General features: G+C 41.4%; 1 protein-coding gene across 1 annotated transcript in view; it reads left to right on the forward strand.

The window, feature by feature from the left end:
- mrc1a (mannose receptor, C type 1a) overlaps positions 1 to 19,580 on the forward strand; it is a 245,865-nt gene that overhangs the window by 165,625 nt on the left and 60,660 nt on the right. The gene's annotated exons all lie outside the window — the stretch shown is intronic.

Genomic DNA, 19,580 nt, shown 5'->3' on the forward strand with positions numbered 1-19,580 from the left:
TAATGTTTCTTTGCAAACCGAGTATTAAAAATCATTCAACATTGATTTACTTGTGGATACTGGGTCAGTGTTGGCCGAACCGCACTAATATGGTCATACTTCCTGGTTCTAGTAAGAACTCTAGCTGCTGCATTTTGGACTAGCTGGAGTCTGTTTATTAAGTTTGCAGAACATCCACCCAATAAAGCATTACAATAATCTAACTTTGAGTTCATAAACGAATGGATTAACATTTCTGCATTTGACATTGAGAGCATTTTAGATTTTTGAGATGGAAAAATGCAGTTTTACAAATGCTAGAAACGTGGCTTTCTAAGGAAAGATTGCTATCAAATAGCAAACCCAGGTTCCTAACTGATGACGAAGAATGGACAGAGCAGACATCATGTCTTAGACAGCATTTTAGGATATTACATGAAGAGTTTTTAGGTCCTATAATTTACACCTTTGTTTTTTTTTTTTTTTTTTTTTCAGAATTTAGAAGTAAGAAATGACTCATCATCCAGTTTTTTTTTTATTTTTATCGACTATGTCAGGGCTATTCAAATCTTGCCCTGGAGGGCCAATGCAGTGCAGAGTTTTCTAATGATCCCAAACACATTGATTATCATGCTCAGGTGTGTTTGACTAGGATTGGAGCCAAACTGCACCGCATTGGCCCTCCAGGCCAAGATTTGAATAGCCCTGGACTATGCATTCTGTTAGTTTTTCATATTGTTATGTTATCTAACTCTAAATCCTGACTGAAAATCCTCACAGATACAATTTTTCTCTAAGAAGGGATATTATTGTGAGGATACTACCTTTTCTAGTATCTTGGACAGAAAAGGGAGATTCGAAATCGGTCTGTAATTAACTAGTTCTTTGGGGTCAAGTTGTGGTTATTTGATGAGAGGCTTAAATAGCCAGTTTGAAGGTTTTGAGGACATATCCTAATGACAATAAGGAATTAATAATAGTCAGAAGAAGATCTATGACTTCTGGAAGCATCTCTTTTAGGAGCTTAGATGAAATAGGTTCTAACATACATGTTGTTGGTTTAGATGATTTAACAAGATTATTCAATACTTCCTCTCCTGTAGTAGAGAATGAGTGGAACTGTTCCTCAGGGGATCTATAGGGAAATGTTGGGAAATATCAACACTTGTTGATGCTTTATTTTTCATTAATTTAGCCACTGTATTGAATAAATACCTTGGGTTATGTTAATAAATACCTATAGGTTTGTTTTCTTCTAAAAGAGACGAAAAGTAATCCGTCTGGCAGTTGGTCGATGATGCGTTCTGAGGGACAGCACTCGATGGTGAGTGGTTGGTTGGCTTTGCCGGGTGGCGCTTCGTTCCTGAAACTTCCTGGATTGCGGGTTGCTGTGCAACTGAGTTTCCTCTAAGTCTGGAGCGTTCAGCGAAGGATCTTACGGAAGAGTTGATGAGTTTTGAGTGAGCTCTTGATGGTTTGAAGAGTACACGCTGGACGATGGAAAGGTCAGCACAAAACATAGGCAAGAGCCCAAGTCACTGCAAAAGCAGGGAAAAAAACTTGGCAAAAAGCTTGTAATTGGGTTATAAGCGTGTCCATCTGACCCGTGCTTCTTAGTGCGACAGCCAATCAGATATGGTCTTGGGCGGGACCTACGCCCCGTTCTGCGGTTTTTAGTTTAAACGCTTTAATAAGCAAACTTAATAGTTTAAATATAGTGCATCCTATACACATCTACTTTATTTCAAAATTCTAGAAATCATTTACCCATCAAGTAGGTACCAAATACATATACTTCCCATAGTTGAGGTGGAAGTAAATAAGGATTTACCCATGATAAGTGTTTAACACACAAAATTAACTTGAGTAATATAAAGCATGCATAATACAGAGAATACACATGTATGAGGCAACTTCTGGTGATTAGTTCCTATAACTGAGGTAGAAAACCCTACGAATAGGCTGTAATGAAAGTTAAACACAGAAATAGTTCCACAGGTTATATAAAACATACATGATACATAAAATATATGTGAGGTAAAACCTGGTAATCAATTCAACTTATTGGAAGCAATTTTGAGACCGTTGTTTGTATTAAACCACAAGTGGGTTAAATTTCAGTCTATCCGTTTTGGAAGACAAAAGTTCCCTGGTTTAAGGTTTTTGGTGATACTGGGCCAAAGGAATGCCTTAGCATCCTTCCTGATTACTGAAAAAGCTGGGGATTTATGCATTGGGGTCACCACAGGGGTTCTTGGCCATTTGGTCTTAAGTTTGGGGAACAAAGAGAAATCTTTTCCTGCTGTCCTGGCATCACTGGTATGAGATTAGACAGGCACGAGAAGGGAAAGGGGGGTGACATCTCCTTTAGCCATCTTGGCACCATGACTGTGTTTTATGACGCACTAAAGGTTCGATGGGCAATCGTTCTGAACTGTGGAATGCGGTGTTCTTTTAATGAAATAGTGAAATAATAAATAATGAAATGGACTGTTCAAGCATAATCCTACAGTAGATAAATATCCCTAAATCTATGAAAATTAAGAAAAGTACCTTTATTTATTTTTTCCCCCTCATCTTGCCTTGTAAGCTTCTCTCGCATATCTTCATGAGGAATATTTCTGTATTTACCATGACTAGCACAGCAAAGCTACTGTCCTCATCCTTTGGTTTGTTACCTGTAAAATGATGATTTAGGGGGATTAGAGGGGGATTTGTAAATTATCTAAGAAAATTATGAATTTTGTCTTTTGGTTAGCTATAATGGCTCATTTAGTTAAGGGGAGTGGCCAATGACGCCCCAAAGCCTGTAAAACCAAAACATATAGTCAAAACTTTATGAAACTCAGTGAAAATATATGGCAGATGACTCTTAACAAGTATGCAAAGTTTTATGGAAATCGGTCCATAGGTGGCGCTATAACAGTTGAAAATGTCTCAAAAACACACATTTTCAATAGAAAATGAAAACAATTTGTAGAACATATTCATACATTCACACAAATACTAGATCTTAATATCATATGATTGATATCCTGTTTGTGAACAACTTTCCCTCTTGGAGCGAAGCTGTCAATCAAATCATTCATTAAACATTCACAAATATGTCAAAAACATACTTTTGTGAAATTCTCCTGGGCTTTTTGCCCAATCATAACCAAAGCACTGCAGTAATATTCTGTGGACAATCTAGATCAATAATTGTCGAAGAAAATTATGAATTTTGTCTTTTGGTTAGCTAAAAGGGCTCATTTAGGAAAGGGCAGTGGCCAAACATAACCCAAATACTATAAAACCAAAACGAATGGTCAAAACTTTATGAAACTTGGTGAAAATATGTGGCCTTAACAAGCATGCAGAGTTTCATGGGGATCAGACTATATTTGGCACTATACCTGTTCATAAGACTTCAATAAAACAATATTTCTGTTGTAAATGGCTTCAAACTGCCAAATAAACCTCATATATTCACACATAACTTAAATTTGCATTCATTCTAAACAAGCATGCACATATTTAGGGAGACTGGGCAAAAAAAAAAACACTAAAATAGTGATAAAGCTTAAAAACACAGTGTTGTATGAGAAATTGCATTCATAAACACTAGATGGCAGAGGTAGACAACTAATGGGCTCATTAAATGAATAAAAAGTCAGTCTTTTCATTTGTTTGCTTGTACACATTTTAACATCACTGAAATAACATTTAAAATCGCATTGAATCAAAGTTTAGCATTTTGTTCAAATATTAGTTTTTACAATTATGCCAGATTATGATTACAATGAAACCTGCCAATGACATACAATCTTTAAAAGAGAAGACTGTCTCTGGATGTGTGTGTGTGTGTGTGTGTGTGTGTGTGTGTGTGCGCGCGTGCGTGTGTGTGTGTGTAAGCATGCTTAATGATTATTAATATAATAGTTTAACCATTTCATTTGTGTGTGTGAGCCTATTCAACATTTTAGATGTGTTCTACTGTCAGCCATACATCCAGGTTGGCCTAGACCTTAAAACCATAACACATTTTAAGGCTTGGTAAATGCTTGAACCCCTGTAAATGCTGCTTGCAGCTTTAATTAGGGGCCAAGCACCAAAGGTGCGTAGGCACCTATTGTATTTGTTCCCGTTCTTATTAGAGGCCAAGCACCGAAGGTGCGTAAGCTTCTATTGTATTTGTTCCCGTTCTTATTATTATTAGGGGCCAAGCACCGAGGGTGTGTAGGCACCTATTGTAATTGTTCCCATTCCTATTATTATGGGCCAAGCACCGAAGGTGCGTAGGCACCTATTGTATTTGTTCCCCTCCTTATTAGGGGCCTAGCTCCGAAGGTGCGTAGGCACCTATTGTATTTGTTCCCGTTCTTCTTATTATTATTAGGGGCCAAGCACCGAAGGTGCGTAGGCACCTATTGTATTTGTTCCCGTTCTTATTATTAGGGGCCAAGCACCAAAGGTACGTGGGCACCTATTGTATCCGTTTGGTTTCTTATTATTAGGGGCCAAGCACCGAAGGTGCGGAGGCACCTATTGTATCCGTTAGGATTCTTATTATTATTCTGCTTCTTCTTCCACCGCAAGTCTATGGCATCCCATAGAACCGCTTGCGGGAAAGTTGTGCAATTTGGCACACTGATAGAGGACAATATCAACATTAACCACAGCACGTTTAGAGACTCTGACTCCAACTCTCTAGCGCCACCACTTTTCCAAAGATTAAATGTTTCTACTGTATGCTAATAACTTTTGAACCGTAAGCCAGAAAAGTACAATTATTTCTCCTCTGAATCCTTGGCACATGTCAAGTCGAATGAACACCAAATTTCAAAAATCGCAAAGTTTAGTTTTTTTGCTATATTATATTGTTCGCTAAACCGACTTTTTCGAACTCGTCCTAGACGGTTAGTCAGATTTTCACAAAAATTGGCCCAGATCATCTTCAGACCATGCTGGCAAAAAGTTATGGAATTCAAGTTGATTCGTCCAACCGTTCTCGAATGACATGTCGAGTCCAATGATATCCAATTTTCCTGTGTCAGCCATTTTAGGCGTTAGCTATTTTGAATTATGTTTTAAAATGCTGTATTTTTTGAACACATTATCATATCGTTACGAAAATAATTACAAAAATCTTTGGCTCCATGCCCTGAAGGTACTCAAAAAGTTTGGTGGCAATAAAATGGTTATAATTAAATATCACAAAAATGCTAATAACTTTTGAATAAATTAGACTAATGAAATGAAAATGGTCTCCCTTTATTCTGTGGTTCTTGCTGAGAACATCGATACCAATTATGCCAAAATTGGCCATACTTCCTGGCCACTATTTTGTTTAATGTTGAAAATCTACTTTTTCGAACTCCTCCTAAACCGTTAGTCCGATTTTCACCAAATTTGACATGGATCATGTTCAGACCATGCTGGCAAAAAGTTATACGAAATGGTTCTAATTTAGCGCATCAACGAATTTAATGAAGCGTGCCAAAATGCATTTGAGGATGTATCTCTGCAAAGCTTTGACATATTTGCACCAAACTTTGTATGTGTCATTGTCACCTCACACTGACCATGGCACATAAATTTGGTAACAGTGCCACCTATTGGTCAAGAGTAATAAACCATTCATTAACGGTTAATAATTAGACTTATTAAAATGCTATTAACTTTTTATTGCATTAGCCTATTGCAATGAAACTGGTCTCAAAATATTCCCTGGTTTATGCCAACAACATAGATACCAAATATCCCAGATTAAGCAGAACTTCCGGTCCGCAATTTTGATTTATGTTGAAAACCTACTTTTTCAAACTCCTCATCAACCGTTGGTCCGATTTTCACCAAATTCGAATCAGATGATCTTCAGATGGTGATGACAAAAAGTTATCGATTTTGTGTCAACCGTTTTTGCATACCACCGCGACAAATTTGAGGAATCATGCCAAAATGACACTTCAGCCTGTATCACTGCAATGCTTTAGCATATTGACACAAAACTTTGTGTGTGCCATTGTCCTCTCTCACAGAACACGCCAAAATGATGTGATAACACCGCTACCTCTTGGTCAAAAGTGATAAGCCATTTAATCATTACTTGTGGTTGTATTTATGATTGTTTAGCCATTTCAATTACAATCTTCCTCAAATTGCTGTAATTGTTCACTGTTGCATTTGGTGCGTAGGCACCTATTGTTTTGGTTGGCGTTATTATTAGGGGCCAAGCACCAAAGGTCGTAGGTACCTATTGTAATCGTTGGCGTTCTTCTTCTTCTTCTTCTTCTGTTTCTTCCGCCGGAAGTCTATGGCAGCCCATAGAACCAATTGCGGGAAAGTTGTATAATTTGGCAAACTGATAGAGGAAAGTCCCAACATTAACTATAGCAAATTTGAAGTCTCTAACTCCCAACTCTCTAGCGCCACCACTTGTCCAAAATTTTAATATTTTTATGCTAATAACTTTTGAACCGTAAGCCAGAAAATGAAATTTTCCTCTGAATCCTTGGCTCATGCCAAGTCGAATGAAATGAAATAGCAAGGTTTAGTTTTTTTTCTATTTTCAATTTTTGAAAAAAAAAAAATACTTTTTCGAACTCATCCTAGACGGTTAGTCCGATTTTCACAAAAATTGGCTCAGATCATCTTCAGACCATGCTGGCAAAAAGTTATGGAATTCAAGTTGATTCGTCGAAACTTTCTCGAAAGACACGTGAACAAATTTGACGAAAAGCACGCAAAAATGCTTGTGAGGCTATATCTTGACAATGGTTTGGCATATTGAGACCAAACTTGGCGTGTGTTATAATAACCATGACCTGAGACTACCTGCAGTGTTTCGACACAGCACCACCTAGTGGTCAGGAGATATGAAAATGCATATTTTGGCTTATAATTTCTGAATGGTTTGGCCCAAAATCACACAACTGGTCTCTTTAGATTCAGTGAGTCATGTCGAGTCGAATGATATCCATTATAATGAAATATCACAAAAATGCTGAAAACCTACTTTTTCGAACTCCTCCTAGACCGTTAGTCCGATTTTCACCAAATATAACATGGATCATCTTCAGACCATGCTGACAAAAAGTTATGGATTTCGTGTCGATATACGACTTGGTTCTCATTTAGCGCATCAACGAATTTGCTGGAAGGATGCCAAAATGCATTTGAGGCATATTGACACCAAACTTTGTGTGTGTCATTGAAAAGTCACACAGAGTATACCAAATTGATTTGATGACAGCGCCACCTATTGGTCAAACTTGATAAGCCAAGTAATCATGCTATTAGAGATTGTATTTTTTTAGCCATTTCAATTACAACCATCCTAAAATTGCTTTAATTGCTCATTGTTGCACTTCATGTGATGCTCCATGCCATGCTTAGCTACTTAACTTTCCGCTGGAGTGTTTGGCCCCGTAATTACTGCTTGCAGCTATATTTAGGGGCCAAGCACCGAAGGTGTGTAGACACCTATTGTATTTGTTCCCGTTCTTATTAAGGGTCAAGCACCGAAGGTATGTAGGCACCTATTGAAATCGTTGGCGTTATTATAATTCTTCCGTAAGTCTATTTTCAATTTTTCGAAAATCCTACTTTTTCAAACTCTTCCTAGACGGTTAGTCCGATTGCCACGAAAATTGGCTGATGCTGGCAAAAAGTTATGGAATTCAAGTTGATTCGTCCAACCGTTCTCGAATGACACGTGAACAAATTTGACGAAAAGCATGCAAAAATACACATGAGGCTATATCTCGGCAACAGTTTGGCATATTGACACCAAACTATAACAGGCATGCCCTGAGACTGTCTGCAGTGTTTTGACACAGCGCCACCTAGTGGACAGGAGATATGAAAAATGCATATTTTGGCTTATAACTTCTGAATGAATTAATTAAGAATTAATTCTTAATTATTAGCATTATTGAAAATTGTATAACTTTTGATTGCATTCACTTATTTTAATGAAATTTCTAAATATTCCTTGGGTCATGCCGACAGCGTCCATAGCAATTATGTTATAATAAGCTGAACCTCCTGTCGTCTATTTTGATATATGTTGTTAACCTACATTTTTGCACTTCTCATCAACCATTGGTCCGATTTTCACCAAAATTGATTCAAATTATCTTCAGACTGTGCAGTCTGTGACAAAATTTTATGGATTTCGTGTCGATAGACGCAACCGTTTTTGTACAGCGCTACTATGAAATTTAAGCACAGTGTCAAAATGACTCTAAGGCTATATATCTTCAAAGCATTGACATACTGACGCATTGACATACTGACACAAACTTTGTATGTGCAATGGTCACCTCACACTGACCATTCCACACTAATTTGGTAACAGCACCTCCTATTGGTCACACGTGATAAGCCAATAAATCCTATTACTAGTTGTTGTGTTTATTGTTTTCAAGCCATTTTGCCTAAAATAATCTTAAAACGGTTTTAATTACTCATTTCTGCCGTTCATCTGAAGCTTGCTTCTGTAGTGCTTTGCCCGGTAATTGCTGCTTGCAGCTATATTTTATTTTGCTATTTAGTTGTTTTTATGATATTTAAAAAATAAAAGAGAAAAACTACAGTAGCTACACTTTAATTAAAACTCCAGTACACTTCTGTAGCTATAGGGCTGGGTGACATGAGCAAAAATTAATATCTCTTCTCTCTCATATTCATATTTTTTGTCTAATTTGCGGTATATGGTAGCCTATATCGTGTGTATATATATATATATATATATATATATATATATATATATATATATATATATATATATATACACACACACACACACACACACATACACATATATACACACTGGTTAAGATCTATCGTCATTAAAATGTACTCTCTTTAAATACGCTTAAGTGGCCTTTAATTTAAATTATATTATATTATCTGCAAGTGCACTTTTTAAAAAAAAGTAATTTAATAATTGAAGTACAAAAAAAAGTGCACTGTTACTGCAATTAAGCACACTTCTTTTTCACAAGGGTAGGAGTGTTGTTAAAGGTGCAGAGATCTTGGAAAAAGCTAATTTTAGCCTGATAGCACTGAAAGCGAAAGTCCCACCCTCCAAAGCCACACCCCCTGAACGCATATACGCTCACAGACCAGAATACCAGAAACAACATTACTACAATAGTCTACATCAGTGGGTATCAATTCCAGTCATTGCAAAAATCGAAACAACCTAGGAGATGTATTAGGTATGTATTTTAATAAGAGCTAAGAATATTGGTTGCGGGTGACATATTTTACATTGAATTGAATTTTAACTGTACCCTCAGGGCAGTGACTGAGGACTCTGAAGTGCAAATAAAATATCTTAAATTTCCTACCTGCCTGTCGACATATTGTTTGCATACCTCTGTGCAGCCTGTTTGCACAGACAGGATACTTTGTCAATGCATTCACATATGCAGTGCAGACAGAGCGAGAATGGCAGGCAAACATCAACAACCTGACCTTCCTTCCTTCCTTGGTATTGTGGTACATATAAAGTTGTCTCACCAGTGAAGACACGTGATGTATTGTAGTAATGTTGGGACATTAGGACATGTTCTTAGATGTCCTACTGCACCTTTAATTGCTGGGGTTCATCTAATTCAGTGTTAATTTAAGTAAGGCGTCTTGAATTTAGCACAGCCTCTACTTGTCACGTTCGGTGTTATGGAAAACACAGGAGAGAGAACCAATTGCGAGTACGTCTTTAATAAAGGGAAATCCAAAGAGAATACACAGTCCAGGCAGGGTCAAAACTGGTAAATCCAAACATAACATAAACAAGGCAAGGCAAGGCAAGGCATTGACGGACATGAATTAACATTTAACATTAAACAAGGACTCCGTGACTAGGACTCAGACAGACCAGGTATAAATACACAAAAGGATGATGGGGAAACAGGAGACAGGTGGGAAACAATCAATTAACTAAACAAGGAGGAAGGTGACCAAATAAGGAGACAGGAAGTGATAAATGATAAACACTGTGGGAACTGAGGACACCTAGTGGAAACCCAGGGAACACAACCCAGACACTGTGACAGTACCCCCTTACTAAGGAGCGGCTCCCAGACGCTCCAAGACAGACACAAAACAGAGACCAGGAGGGAGGCGGACAGGTGGAGGCTCAGGGGGAGGGACGGAGGGCCAGACTAACAGAAAGGAACAGGGACCGACATTAACACAAAAACAAAAGGAGAAAAAAAAAAACAACATGAAGCCCCCCAGGGCGGAGCAGAAGACCACCACACCCTTGTGGTCAAGGCCAGAGTCCTCCAGGGCGGAGCGGAAGACCACCACAACCGTGTAGTCAGGGCAAACGCCCCCCAGGGCGGAACGGAAGACCACCACGTCCGTGTGGTCAGAGCAGAAGCCCCCCAGGGCGGAGCGGAAGACCACCACACCCTTGTGGTCAAGGCCAGAGTCCTCCAGGGTGGAGCAGATGACCACCACGCCCCTGTGGTCGATGCCGGAGTCCAACAGGGCGGAGCAGCAGACCACCCAGTGACTTGACTTAACTCTGAAAGTTCAACGGTGACTGGCCCTGACTCTGGAGAGGTCACTGGCACCTGACTCGACTCTGGAGAGTTCACTGGCCCCTGACTCGCCTCTGGAGGGTCAACTGGAACCTGACTCGACTCTGGACTGCCTGTGGAGACTTGAGACGCCTCGGCTTCGGGCACCGCCTCTGGAACGGACTCGGGCACTGCCTCGGTCACGGCCTCGGGAGCGGCCTCGGGCACCGCATCGGGAGCGGCCTCGGACACCGCATCGGGAATGGCCTCCACCTCGGCATCAGGCACCGCCTCGGCCTCCGGAACAGCATCGGGCACCGCCTCGGCATCGGGCACCGCCTCGGCCTCCGGAACAGCATCGGGCACCGCCTCGGCATCGGGCACCGCCTCGGCCTCCGGAACCGCATCGGGCCCCGCCTCGGCCTCCGGAACAGCATCGGGCCCCGCCTCGGCCTCCGGAACAGCATCAGGCCCCGCCTCGGCCTCCGGAACAGCATCGGGTCCCGCCTCGGCATCGGGCACCGCCTCGGCCTCCGGAACAGCATCGGGCACCGCCTCGGCCTCCGGAACAGCATCGGGCACCGCCTCGGCATCGGGCACCGCCTCGGCCTCCGGAACAGCATCGGGCACCGCCTCGGCATCGGGCACCGCCTCGGCCTCCGGAACAGCATCGGGCACCGCCTCGGCCTCCGGAACAGCATCGGGCACCGCCTCGGCCTCCGGAACAGCATCGGGCACCGCCTCAGCATCGGGCACCGCCTCGGCCTCCGGAACAGCATCGTGCACCGCCTCGGCCTCCGGAACAGCATCGGGCACCGCCTCGGCCTCCGGAACAGCATCGGGCACCATCTCGGCATCGTGCACCGCCTCGGCCTCCGGAACAGCATCGTGCACCGCCTCGGCCTCCGGAACAGCATCGTGCACCGCCTCGGCCTCCGGAACAGCATCGGGCACCGCCTCGGCATCGGGCACCGCCTCGGCCTCCGGAACCGCATCGGGCACCGCCTCGGCCTCCGGAACAGCATCGGGCACCGCCTCGGCCTCCGGAACAGCATCGGGCACCGCCTCGGCCTCCGGAACAGCATCGGGCACCGCCTCGGCCTCCGGAACAGCATCGGGCACCGCTTCGGCCTCCGGAACAGCATCGGGCACCGCCTCGGTCTCCGGAACAGCATCGGGCACCGCCTCGGGAACGTCCTCTGGGCTTTGAGGAACGGTAGACGCCTGTCTCCTCCTCCGCCCTCTATTTTGGCGAGTCGGTGACACCTTGTCTGGAGACTCAGGCGTTGAGTCAGCCATCTTGAGCTGTGGTTGCAAGCTGGCGGCCATCTTGTGCTGTGGCGCTGGGCTGGTGGCCATCTTGTGCTGTGGCGCTGGGCTGGCGGCCATCTTGTGCTGTGGCGCTGGGCTGGCGGCCATCTTGTGCTGTGGCGCTGGGCTGGCGGCCATCTTGTGCTGTGGCTCTGGGCTGGCGGCCATCTTGTGCTGTGGCTCTGGGCTGGCGGCCATCTTGTGCTGTGGCTCTGGGCTGGCGGCCATCTTGTGCTGTGGCTCTGGGCTGGTGGCCATCTTGTGCTGTGGCGCTGGCTCAGCAGCCATGACGTCAACCGTCTTGGGAATCTCTAGGATCTTGGACAGCGTAGCGAAATAGTCCAAGAATGAGTCAGCGGCCCTCTTGGGCGTTGGCGCTGAGCTGGCGGCCATCTTGCACCGTGGCGCTGGACTCGTGATCGCCTTGGGTTGTGGTGCTGTGTTGGCGTCCATCCTGCCTCGTGGCGCTGGACTAGCGGCCATCATGGGCAGTGACGCCACTGTGGCGGACGTGCGCTTCCTCTCTCCTCTCCGTCCGCCATGGTGAGACGGTGGCTCTAATCCATCCCACACGAGCCCCGGGTCGAAGGGCGGCCCTGGTTGAGAGCGGTGCTGAGTATCCTCTCGACCACTCCCTCCTCGGCGACCTCCTCTGGTTCCCCGGAAAACCACCAGGCGAGTTCTTTCAAATCCACTCCTCTCCCGCACTGTGGCTGGGGAGGAGACATAAGCCGACATACCGCTGGCTCTTGTAGTGACGGAGTCCTTCTGTCACGTTCGGTGTTATGGAAAACACAGGAGAGAGAACCAATTGCGAGTACGTCTTTAATAAAGGGAAATCCAAAGAGAATACACAGTCCAGGCAGGGTCAAAACCGGTAAATCCAAACATAACATAAACAAGGCAAGGCAAGGCAAGGCAAGGCAAGGCAAGGCAAGGCAAGGCAAGGCAAGGCAAGGCAAGGCAAGGCAAGGCATTGACGGACATGAATTAACATTTAACATTAAACAAGGACTCCGTGACTAGGACTCAGACAGACCAGGTATAAATACACAAAAGGATGATGGGGAAACAGGAGACAGGTGGGAAACAATCAATTAACTAAACAAGGAGGAAGGTGACCAAATAAGGAGACAGGAAGTGATAAATGATAAACACTGTGGGAACTGAGGACACCTAGTGGAAACCCAGGGAACACAACCCAGACACTGTGACACTACTTTAGTCAAAATGGTGAGGCTTTATCTAGCATTTTCTAGTTAATTTTCTTTTATCTAGTTGACATGACGAAAAGCTCCCAGAGCCATTTTGTTTGAGGCTTTGAATTTCTTTGAATCTTGCTTTAAATCTTGCTTTGAACCCAGCAAACTGTATTAATCTTGTCATTGACACAGTTGTCTTATAAACACAAATATATTTGGAAGAATGTTTGTAACCAAGCAGATCTCACACCCCATTAACTGCCATTGTAGGAAAAATGATTATTCTTCCTACAATGTATAATAATAATAATTTTTCCTACAATGGCAGTTAATGGGGTGTGAGATCTGCTTGGTTACAAACATTCTTCCAAATATCTTTGTGTTCAGCAGAACATAGAAAGTTATACAGGTTTGTAACATGAGGATGAGAAAATTATGACTATTTTCATTTTTGGGTGAACTATCCCTTAAACACATTACAGTTGTTTGGCTCACTTCTTGTAACCTCCACCCTCAGCTCTTCCTGGAGCGTGCTTCAGGTACGTGTTCTGCCATCGCTGCATCCACTTCAGAGTCTCCACCTCTTCACAGCATCTGAGGGAAGACAATATTTTTCTATTTAAAATAAATAAAAGAAAAAATTGGAGATAAATGGCATGCACTTATTTTCAAAATAACTTTATGGTCTACAGCTAAAAAAAAACACGTGGAACAAGATGAATGAAACATTAGAAAAAGGTAATCAACATGCATTAGATTGTATTTTTATTGTATAAAAGATGTTGTGCTTTAATGTGCTGCCCTTAAGAAAGACCCTTAACTAGGTGTGTGTAACTGTGAGAAAGTGAACAGGACATTTCTGGTAAGACAGGTGGACTGTGATGTCCCCTGAATAATTAAAGCGTACATATAAAAATTACATCAATATAAGTAACTTTTAGCCTACTAACGTTAGGCTATACTCAGTGAATTTCAGTTGACAACGTGGGCATCATTTCTCTCGGTTCCTTCGTGTCAAACAAGTAAAATTCAAGCACGTTAATCAAATAATAAAAAATGTACTTACCCAACAGTAGATTTTATATAATATATATCTATATTATATACATCTCCGTCCTCGAGACCTCTTCGAGTCCTCTCCTTGTCGTTGCTCTTGTTCAATGTTCTGGAAGAACGTGAGATCTCGCGAGATAGTCTATCCTATCACCGAATTTTGTAATATCACGAAATATATTAATATGTTTTGTGTCTACATCTTGGCAGCACTGCTTTGGCAATTACATACAACCCAGACCGAAATGGTGACCGGGTATATATCTGTTTTACATGTATATGCATAGATTCCATAAAAATAATAACAATGAATACATAAAACAGGTTGAAATAATGACAAAATTGCAGCATGGCTTTGCAATCACTTAACCACACTGGGCAATTTGTGATTATAATTTATTTAAACAAGATAAAGTAAATATATTTACTTTGTATACACATTTTTTTTTCTGCTAGTCTTGCTTGGACGTCTTTTCACAACCATGATAGCACATGTCGTACACAATGGTAATTCAAAGTGCTTTACATAAAAGAAAGTAAAATAATCATGAAGAAAAAAATAACAAAAATAAAACAAGCAATTTTAAAACTTTTAAAATGATTAAAACATTTACTTAAAATGAATTTAAAAAACAGTTAGAAAATGATTTTACATAAAAAAATAAATTAAAATAAAAAACCAGTGAAAATATAGTGCAATCAGTTTGGACATTGCACAGTGCTCATTCAATAAATGGACAGCTAAACAGATGGGTTTTGAGTCTAGATTTAAATGTGACTAGTGTTTCAGCACATCTGATCTCTTCTGGAAGCTGATTCCAACTGCGAGCGGCATAGTAACTAAAGGCGGACTCCCCTTGTTTTGTATGAACCCTTGGTATTCCTAACTGACTTGATCCTAGTGATCTGAGTGCTCTGTTAGGTTTATATTCAGTCAACATATCTGCAATATATTTCGGTCCTAGGTCATTTAATGACTTATATATGAGTAAAAGTACTTTAAAATCAATCCTAAATGTAACTGGAAGCCAGTGTAAGGACCTGAGGACTGGTGTGATATGCTCAGATTTTCTGGTTCTAGTCAGAATCCTGGCAGCAGCGTTCTGGATGAGCTGCAGCTGTCTAATGGTCTTTTTGGGAAAGCCAGTGAGGAGCCCATTACAATAGTCCACCCTGCTGGTGATAAAGTCATGAACAAGTTTCTCCAAGTCTTCACTGGAAACAAAACATCTAATTCTTGCAATGTTTTTTAAATGATAGTATGCTGATTTAGTTACTGCTTTGACATGACTACTGAAACTAAGGTCTGTCTCCAGAATCACACCAAGATTCCTGACTTGATTTTTAGTTGTTTGACCCCTGGAGTCAAGGTATGCATTCACCTCGAAAACTTCATCTTTGTTTCCAAATGCAATGACTTCAGTTTTTTCCTTATTTAACTGATGATAATTCTGGCACATCCAACTATTAATTTCATCAATGCATTGGCAGAGGGAGTCAATGGGGCTGAAGTCATTTGGAGATAAGGCTAGGTAAATCTGGGTATAATCAGCATAGCTATGATAGGCAATTTGGTTCTTTCTCATTATTTGACTCAGTGGAAGCATATACAGGCTAAACAAGAGCGGTGCAAGAATTGGGCCTTGTGGGACTCCACATGTCATGGACGTCCACTTAGACTTATGCTCTCCTAGACACACATAATAGCCTCTCCTTTCTAAGTATGACCTGAACCATTTGAGTACCATCCCAGAAAGCCCGACCCAGTTTTCCAGTCTCTCTAGTAGTATGTTATGATTGACAGTGTCAAACGCAGCATTGAGATCTAGCAATAGCAGCACCAATATTTTGCCAGAGTCACAATTTAAGCGAATATCATTTATTATCTTAATGAGTGCTGTCTCTGTGCTGTGATGCGGTCGGAAACCAGATTGAAAATTGTCCAGGTATCCATTTGAGTTTAAGTATTTGTTCAGCTGATTAAAAACTACCTTTTCTATAATTTTGCTTATAAAAGGAAGATTAGATATTGGTCTAAAATTGCTCAAAATGGTGTTGCTCAAGATTGCTCTTTTACAGGAGGGGCTTAACAACTGCAGTTTTTAGGGAGTTTGGAAATGTCCCAGAAAGAAGTGAGGCATTCACCACTTCTATGAGATCTGCTTCTAAGCAGTTAAGCACACTTTTGAAAAAAGATGTGGGAAGTGTGTCAAGACAGCAGGTTGACGATTTTAGGTGCTGCACTGTCTTCCAGAATTTTGCTATCAATTGTTTCAAAAATAGACATAGTATCTGTTTGATATTGTGGCCGAATCTGTCTGACCTCTGCATTACTTGAGGATGTGCTAATCGCCTTTCTGATATTGATGATCTTCTCAGAAAAGTAAGAAACAAACTCATTGCATTTGCTGTCTGATAGCATTTCACTGGGAATCTGACTTGGGGGCTTTGTCAGTCTCTAGACAGTGGCAAAAAGAGTACGAGTGTTATTTAAGTTACTGTTTATAAGGTTTGAGAAGAAATTCTGTCTAGCTGTGGCTAGTTTCACATTAAAAGCATGAAGGCTGTCTTTATAGATGCTATAGTGGATTTCAAGTTTCGTCTTCCTCCACATCCGCTCGGCTTTTCTGCATTGTCTTTTCATAGTCTGAACTGCTGTTGATCTTTCCAAACTGATTTCTGTCTGTTTGTTTTCTTACTGACTATTATTGGTGCAATATCATCAATAACATTCTTAACTTTTGAGTTGAAGGAATCAAGGAGAATATCAACAGAGTCTGCAGAAATGCTTGGTGTTAAAGATATAGCCTCCATAAATAGTATAATTGTGTTCTCGTTAATGCATCTCCTTCTGACAGAGACCGATCTAAATTCAGTTGTAGCAGACATCAAAATATCAAAGAAAGTGATCAGATAGTGCTATGTCCTTAGTAACAATGGATGAAATGTTTAGACCCCTACTGATGATAAAGTCTAGAGTGTGTCCACCTTTGTGTGTGGGTCCATGCACATGCTGAGTCAGGTCAAAAGTGTTTAGAACCGTTATCATTTCTTTTGTAGATTTGTTTTCTGCATTATATATGTGAATATTAAAATCCCCTGCAATTGCAAAACAGTCAAACTCTGAGGAAATTATTGATAACATTTCTGTGACCTCTTCAACAAAGGCTGGAGAGTATTTTGGAGGCCTGTAAATAATAATAAACAGAATGCGTCGGGCACCTTTCAGCACAATCCCTAGATATTCGAAAGACGGGTACTGACCAAATGACACTTGCTTGCATTGATAGACATCTTTAAATAGAGCAGCTACACCTCCACCTCTCCTAACAGTCCTGCAGACACTCATGTAAGTGAAGTTAGGAGGGGCTGCTTCATTTAGGATTGTTGCACTGCAGCTGTCTTCTAGCCATGTTTCATTTAGAAACATAAAATCCAGATTGTTTGTGGTTATAAAGTCATTGATTAGAAATGATTTATTTTTTTAGTGAGCGAATGTTTAAAAGTGCTAACTTGATGGCAGTGCTTTGTGTCTTTACATCAATCTTAGTTTGATGCATAATAGGCCGCAGATTAGATGAGTTTGCCCTTCGGCTTGAGAAGGCCTTATACTTTCTATCACGTGATAAAACTGAAATAGAGAAAGCTACAGGCACACTGGGTTCCCGCTTGTTCTGTAAGCATTTGTGAATGTTGCTGCTATTATAGCGGGGACCCGACACATATCACTGAGAGCTGCTATCAGTTGTTTTTGGTTCACCTTCAGCAGATAGAGGGTTTGGGCCCTGGCGTTGTGGCAATGGTCGGGGAGCTCTCATAGGAACAGGGCCCACAGGCTTTGGTGGTTTTTGTTGATATCTAAGGGCTAGCAGCGAATGAGTGAGAGAGTTTAGTCCCAGCATACACCAATTCCTCCATTTTCTGTGAGAAGCACAGAAGTGGAGATGCTGGAGAGAGGTATAATGTGTCTGCTGAGATGGGCTTTGTCTCTGGTGTTTCCGGTGGCTGTGATGTGTTGTCCTGGCTTCCCTGGCTGTTTCCAGAAAGTCGTCCTTGGGTGGTGAATCTTGTAGCTGTTTTGATACATCACAGTCTGTCTGTGAGGAGCTCTCGGGGCAGGGCTCAACAAGGATAGTGTCCATGAGAAGTACTTGTTTTGGCTGCATGGTGTTATCAGTGTCCTTGTGGGATATGTCAACCACATGATGACTCGGACCCGGTGTGTGTGTGCTGAATGGATTGACACACTCTGCTGAAGGATGACGGAGGGAGAAGTAGATATTGTCCTTAAACACTCTAGCACCAAGTTTGTTTGGGTGGAGGCCATCCGGTTTAAACAGTTGTCTATGGCCCCAGAAAAGATTGAAGTTGTCGATGAAATTCACTCCTTTGTAGCCATGTGTTCAGCCCAAGCATCCGTGAAAACATATTTGTTTGAAAACATATTTGTTTTCAGCGGACGTCTATTCACAACCTCTTTAAAACCTCTTAAAAACTACTTAGTGCACTTTAATTATTGCAGTATTAATCAAGGTGTAAGCACAGCTTTTGCATATTTCACAAGGATTTCACAGAGGGTCATGATGGACGTGTAATGCACGTGTAAAAGACATCACCTAGTGACGTCCCTTCACAACCGATTCACAACAGGGGTAAATATTGAACTACACATAGCTAAAAGTCAAAGAAACAATTATACATTAAACCCCATAGAACTATAGACATGTACAAATGTATCTGAATGCATTTTTAGGAAATGTTCTGTGTTACATATTTCTACCGATTTATGCCATCCTACCGCGACTATTTTTGGCCGGGCACACGACGTCTCCGTCGGACCAAATTTTTGCTGGGTAGATGCAGCGCTGCAGCGATGTTTTTTCAAAATACTGTGGGAAAAAAAAAAAACAATGTGGAGAAGGTCTTGTTTACATCAAAACTGAAACTAAGCAGTTCACACAGAATGCATATATTCGCACCTTAGAGGGACACCGTTGGACATGCGTCTTTGAGCAAGAGAGCCGGATGTTTAGAAAGCCATGCAAAATTAATGTATGTTCAACTTTTTAAAAACATATATCTAGAAGTTATGGCGGGTTTTTTTTTCCCATCCCACTGCATCTCATGTTTTTAAAAGTAAAATGTACCCTGTGTGATTGGCTTTCCGAGCTCTGTATTAAACTATGAATACATACATGGCACGATTTTATTTATAGTTGTTAATAAGTTAATAAGGTGCACCCTCTTGTGGCATCAGGAGAGAAGCAAAAGGCTTCTCTTCACCCTACCTTAAATTATGCATTTTAAATTTGAATATAATTTGAATTTTGATAATATGCAAGTAAAAAAAAATTGGCAGCCCTAATGCTTAGTAGTAAATGTTAATTTTTTTTTTCTAAGTACAGAATGTCAAGTCAACAACATCCCATATTAAAATGATTCTATTTATATCAATCACAACTCATCAATCATGTCCAGATACTTTACTGGTGGTGGTGTCAGTATGGATAAATTTGAA

This window comes from Carassius carassius, chromosome 2 (genome assembly GCF_963082965.1).
Source record: "Carassius carassius chromosome 2, fCarCar2.1, whole genome shotgun sequence".
NCBI lineage: Eukaryota > Metazoa > Chordata > Actinopteri > Cypriniformes > Cyprinidae > Carassius > Carassius carassius.